This window comes from Ictalurus punctatus, chromosome 2, assembly GCF_001660625.3.
Source record: "Ictalurus punctatus breed USDA103 chromosome 2, Coco_2.0, whole genome shotgun sequence".
NCBI lineage: Eukaryota > Metazoa > Chordata > Actinopteri > Siluriformes > Ictaluridae > Ictalurus > Ictalurus punctatus.
In genome coordinates this window covers 32732794-32739173 of record NC_030417.2, presented here as the reverse complement: position 1 = coordinate 32739173, position 6380 = coordinate 32732794, and the positions used below count along the sequence as shown (strand labels likewise).

Sequence of the window (6380 nt, the reverse complement as noted above, 5' to 3'; positions counted from 1 at the left end):
GGCACACAGATGCTTGTGTCAGAATTGGCGCCAACAGCATGAATCCATGGACGCATCCTGCCTTGTGTCAACAGTCCAAGCCGGTGGAGTGGGTGTAACGGCGTGGGGAATGTTTTGTTGTTACACTGTGGGCATGTTAATTCCAGTCGACCATCACTTGAAAGCCACAGGCTATTTGAGGATTCTTGCACACTATGTGCCACAATTCACCCCATCAACTACTGACTACTTCCTAACTATAATGCACCACGTCTCTAAGAACAGTCATCTCAAACTGTTTTCATGAAAATGGAAACGGGTTCTTTGCTCTCCCTTGCCGTTCTCAATCGCAGGATCTGAATATAATACTGAATTGTTTGACATCCATCATGCTATTGGTCATTTCAATCTGCATATTCCTGGTCTAGAGTATAAACCACTTAAAGGGAGAGTGAAGAAAGCCAGACAGGGGGCACCCAGATTTGAACTAGGGACCTCTTGATCTGCAGTCAAATGCTCTACCACTGAGCTATACCCCCACGTTAACTAAACTGCACAGCATCACTGCTGCTTTGTATAGGATGGACCTTTGTAACGCAATCATAGCCAGTTATAATCATGTCACAGCTAAGGGTACCTCAATACAGACAAGAGCCAGACAGGGGGAAAACAGATTTTAACCCCAATCTCTTGTTCTGCATTAAAGTGCCCTACCGCACAGCAATGCCCCCAAAAAACATACTTCCTACTTCTGTCGGCCAAGAACAAGAAGCCGCGGATGCTGTGGGCACAAGCTCATCAACACTGCTCAGCCGAACAGGGGAACGAACGCGGTGTTTTTGATGACCGATGAATTTTGGGTTCTTCTAATGGCACACAGATGCTTGTGTCAGAATTGGCGCCAACAGCATGAATCCATGGACGCATCCTGCCTTGTGTCAACAGTCCAAGCCGGTGGAGGGGGTGTAACGGCGTGGGGACTATTTTGTTGTTACACTGTGGGCATGTTAATTCCAGTCGACCATCACTTGAAAGCCACAGGCTATTTGAGGATTGTTGCTGACTAGACAGGGGGAAAACAGATTTTAACCCCAATCTCTTGTTCTGCATTAAAGTGCCCTACCTACAAGAAGCCGCGGATGCAGTGGGCACAGGCTCATCAACACTGCTCAGCCGAACAGGGGAACGAACGCGGTGACCGATGAATTTCGGGTTCTTCTAATGGCACACAGATGCTTGTGTCAGAATTGGCGCCAACAGCATGAATCCATGGACGCATCCTGCCTTGTGTCAACAGTCCAAGCCGGTGGAGGGGGTGTAACGGCGTGGGGAATGTTTTCTTGTTACACTGTGGGCATGTTAATTCCAGTCGACCATCACTTGAAAGCCACAGGCTATTTGAGGATTGTTGCAGACTATGTGCCACAATTCACCCCATCAACTACTGACTACTTCCTAACTATAATGCACCACGTCTCTAAGAACAGTCATCTCAAACTGTTTTCGTGAAAATGGAAACAGGTTCTTTGCTCTCCCTTGCCGTTCTCAATCTCAGGATCTGAATACAACACTGAATTGTTTGACATCCATCATGCTATTGGTCATTTCAATCTGCATATTCCTGGTCTAGAGTATAAACCACTTAAAGGGAGAGTGAAGAAAGCCAGACAGGGGGCACCCAGATTTGAACTAGGGACCTCTTGATCTGCAGTCAAATGCTCTACCACTGAAAACATACTTCCTACTTCTGTCAGCCAAGAACAAGAAGCCGCGGATGCTGTGGGCACAGGCTCATCAACACTGCTCAGCCGAACAGGGGAACGAACGCGGTGTTTTTGATGACCGATGAATTTCGGGTTCTTCTAATGGCACACAGATGCTTGTGTCAGAATTGGCGCCAACAGCATGAATCCATGGACGTATCCTGCCTTGTGTCAACAGTCCAAGCCGGTGGAGGGGGTGTAACGGCGTGGGGAATATTTTGTTGTTACACTGTGGGCATGTTAATTCCAGTCGACCATCACTTGAAAGCCACAGGCTATTTGAGGATTGTTGCTGACTAGACAGGGGGAAAACAGATTTTAACCCCAATCTCTTGTTCTGCATTAAAGTGCCCTACCTACAAGAAGCCACGGATGCAGTGGGCACAGGCTCATCAACACTGCTCAGCCGAACAGGGGAACGAACGCGGTGTTTTTGATGACCGATGAATTTCGGGTTCTTCTAATGGCACACAGATGCTTGTGTCAGAATTGGCGCCAACAGCATGAATCCATGGACGCATCCTGCCTTGTGTCAACAGTCCAAGCCGGTGGAGGGGGTGTAACGGCGTGGGGACTATTTTGTTGTTACACTGTGGGCATGTTAATTCCAGTCGACCATCACTTGAAAGCCACAGGCTATTTGAGGATTGTTGCTGACTAGACAGGGGGAAAACAGATTTTAACCCCAATCTCTTGTTCTGCATTAAAGTGCCCTACCTACAAGAAGCCGCGGATGCAGTGGGCACAGGCTCATCAACACTGCTCAGCCGAACAGGGGAACGAACGCGGTGACCGATGAATTTCGGGTTCTTCTAATGGCACACAGATGCTTGTGTCAGAATTGGCGCCAACAGCATGAATCCATGGACGCATCCTGCCTTGTGTCAACAGTCCAAGCCGGTGGAGGGGGTGTAACGGCGTGGGGAATGTTTTCTTGTTACACTGTGGGCATGTTAATTCCAGTCGACCATCACTTGAAAGCCACAGGCTATTTGAGGATTGTTGCAGACTATGTGCCACAATTCACCCCATCAACTACTGACTACTTCCTAACTATAATGCACCACGTCTCTAAGAACAGTCATCTCAAACTGTTTTCGTGAAAATGGAAACAGGTTCTTTGCTCTCCCTTGCCGTTCTCAATCTCAGGATCTGAATACAACACTGAATTGTTTGACATCCATCATGCTATTGGTCATTTCAATCTGCATATTCCTGGTCTAGAGTATAAACCACTTAAAGGGAGAGTGAAGAAAGCCAGACAGGGGGCACCCAGATTTGAACTAGGGACCTCTTGATCTGCAGTCAAATGCTCTACCACTGAGCTATACCCCCACGTTAACTAAACTGCACAGCATCACTGCTGCTTTGTATAGGATGGACCTTTGTAACGCAATCATAGCCAGTTATAATCATGTCACAGCTAAGGGTACCTCAATACAGACAAGAGCCAGACAGGGGGAAAACAGATTTTAACCCCAATCCCTTGTTCTGCATTAAAGTGCCCTACCGCACAGCAATGCCCCCAAAAAACATACTTCCTACTTCTGTCGGCCAAGAACAAGAAGCCGCGGATGCTGTGGGCACAAGCTCATCAACACTGCTCAGCCGAACAGGGGAACGAACGCGGTGTTTTTGATGACCGATGAATTTTGGGTTCTTCTAATGGCACACAGATGCTTGTGTCAGAATTGGCGCCAACAGCATGAATCCATGGACGCATCCTGCCTTGTGTCAACAGTCCAAGCCGGTGGAGGGGGTGTAACGGCGTGGGGACTATTTTGTTGTTACACTGTGGGCATGTTAATTCCAGTCGACCATCACTTGAAAGACACAGGCTATTTGAGGATTGTTGCTGACTAGACAGGGGGAAAACAGATTTTAACCCCAATCTCTTGTTCTGCATTAAAGTGCCCTACCTACAAGAAGGCGCGGATGCAGTGGGCACAAGCTCATCAACACTGCTCAGCCAAACAGGGGAACGAACGCGGTGTTTTTGATGACCGATGAATTTCGGGTTCTTCTAATGGCACACAGATGCTTGTGTCAGAATTGGCGCCAACAGCATGAATCCATGGACGCATCCTGCCTTGTGTCAACAGTCCAAGCCGGTGGAGGGGGTGGAACGGCGTGGGGAATATTTTGTTGTTACACTGTGGGCATGTTAATTCCAGTCGACCATCAATTGAAAGCCACAGGCTATTTGAGGATTGTTGCAGACTATGTGCCACAATTCACCCCATCAACTACTGACTACTTCCTAACTATAATGCACCACGTCTCTAAGAACAGTCATCTCAAACTGTTTTCGTGAAAATGGAAACAGGTTCTTTGCTCTCCCTTGCCGTTCTCAATCTCAGGATCTGAATACAATACTGAATTGTTTGACATCCATCATGCTATTGGTCATTTCAATCTGCATATTCCTGGTCTAGAGTATAAATCACTTAAAGGGAGAGTGAAGAAAGCCAGACAGGGGGCACCCAGATTTGAACTAGGGACCTCTTGATCTGCAGTCAAATACTCTACCACTGAAAACATACTTCCTACTTCTGTCAGCCAAGAACAAGAAGCCGCGGATGCAGTGGGCACAGGCTCATCAACACTGCTCAGCCGAACAGGGGAACGAACGCGGTGTTTTTGATGACCGATGAATTTCGGGTTCTTCTGATGGCACACTGATGCTTGTGTCAGAATTGGCGCCAACAGCATGAATCCATGGACGCATCCTGCCTTGTGTCAAAAGTCCAAGCCGGTGGAGGGGGTGTAACGGCGTGGGGAATGTTTTGTTGTTACACTGTGGGCATGTTAATTCCAGCCGACCATCACTTGAAAGCCACAGGCTATTTGAGGATTGTTGCTGACTAGACAGGGGGAAAACAGATTTTAACCCCAATCTCTTGTTCTGCATTAAAGTGCCCTACCTACAAGAAGCCGCGGATGCAGTGGGCACAGGCTCATCAACACTGCTCAGCCGAACAGGGGAACGAACGCGGTGTTTTTGATGACCGATGAATTTCGGGTTCTTCTAATGGCACACAGATGCTTGTGTCAGAATTGGCGCCAACAGCATGAATCCATGGACGCATCCTGCCTTGTGTCAACAGTCCAAGCCGGTGGAGTGGGTGTAATGGCGTGGGGAATGTTTTCTTGTTACACTGTGGGCATGTTACTTCCAGTCGACCATCACTTGAAAGCCACAGGCTATTTGAGGATTGTTGCAGACTATGTGCCACAATTCACCCCATCAACTACTGACTACTTCCTAACTATAATGCACCACGTCTCTAAGAACAGTCATCTCAAACTGTTTTCATGAAAATGGAAACGGGTTCTTTGCTCTACCTTGCTGTTCTCAATCTCAGGATCTGAATACAATACTGAATTGTTTGACATCCATCATGCTGTTGGTCATTTCAATCTGCATATTCCTGGTCTAGAGTATAAATCACTTAAAGGGAGAGTGAAGAAAGCCAGACAGGGGGCACCCAGATTTGAACTAGGGACCTCTTGATCTGCAGTCAAATGCTCTACCACTGAAAACATACTTCCTACTTCTGTCAGCCAAGAACAAGAAGCCGCGGATGCTGTGGGAACAGGCTCATCAACACTGCTCAGCCGAACAGGGGAACGAACGCGGTGTTTTTGATGACCGATGAATTTCGGGTTCTTCTAATGGCACACAGATGCTTGTATCAGAATTGGCGCCAACAGCATGAATCCATGGACGCATCCTGCCTTGTGTCAACAGTCCAAGCCGGTGGAGTGGGTGTAACGGCGTGGGGAATGTTTTCTTGTTACACTGTGGGCATGTTAATTCCAATCGACCATCAATTGAAAGCCACAGGCTATTTGAGGATTGTTGCAGACTATGTGCCACAATTCACCCCATCAACTACTGACTACTTCCTAACTATAATGCACCACGTCTCTAAGAACAGTCATCTCAAACTGTTTTCGTGAAAATGGAAACAGGTTCTTTGCTCTCCCTTGCCGTTCTCAATCTCAGGATCTGAATACAACACTGAATTGTTTGACATCCATCATGCTATTGGTCATTTCAATCTGCATATTCCTGGTCTAGAGTATAAACCACTTAAAGGGAGAGTGAAGAAAGCCAGACAGGGGGCACCCAGATTTGAACTAGGGACCTCTTGATCTGCAGTCAAATGCGCTACCACTGAGCTATACCCCCACGTTAACTAAACTGCACAGCATCACTGCTGCTTTGTATAGGATGGACCTTTGTAACGCAATCATAGCCAGTTATAATCATGTCACAGCTAAGGGTACCTCAATACAGACAAGAGCCAGACAGGGGGAAAACAGATTTTAACCCCAATCCCTTGTTCTGCATTAAAGTGCCCTACCGCACAGCAATGCCCCCAAAAAACATACTTCCTACTTCTGTCGGCCAAGAACAAGAAGCCGCGGATGCTGTGGGCACAAGCTCATCAACACTGCTCAGCCGAACAGGGGAACGAACGCGGTGTTTTTGATGACCGATGAATTTTGGGTTCTTCTAATGGCACACAGATGCTTGTGTCAGAATTGGCGCCAACAGCATGAATCCATGGACGCATCCTGCCTTGTGTCAACAGTCCAAGCCGGTGGAGGGGGTGTAACGGCGTGGGGACT

At 47.5% G+C, this 6380-nt stretch overlaps 3 non-coding genes across 3 annotated transcripts; all 3 read right to left on the bottom strand.

The window, feature by feature from the left end:
• Positions 1-446: 446 nt before the first annotated feature.
• trnac-gca (transfer RNA cysteine (anticodon GCA)) lies at positions 447-518 on the bottom strand. The gene has a single exon. It is a non-coding gene; the product is annotated as a tRNA-Cys (tRNA).
• A 2487-nt stretch (positions 519-3005) lies between these two features.
• On the bottom strand, positions 3006-3077 carry trnac-gca (transfer RNA cysteine (anticodon GCA)). The gene has a single exon. It is a non-coding gene; the product is annotated as a tRNA-Cys (tRNA).
• A 2788-nt stretch (positions 3078-5865) lies between these two features.
• Positions 5866-5937, bottom strand: trnac-gca (transfer RNA cysteine (anticodon GCA)). The gene has a single exon. It is a non-coding gene; the product is annotated as a tRNA-Cys (tRNA).
• Between the last annotated feature and the right edge of the window lie 443 nt (positions 5938-6380).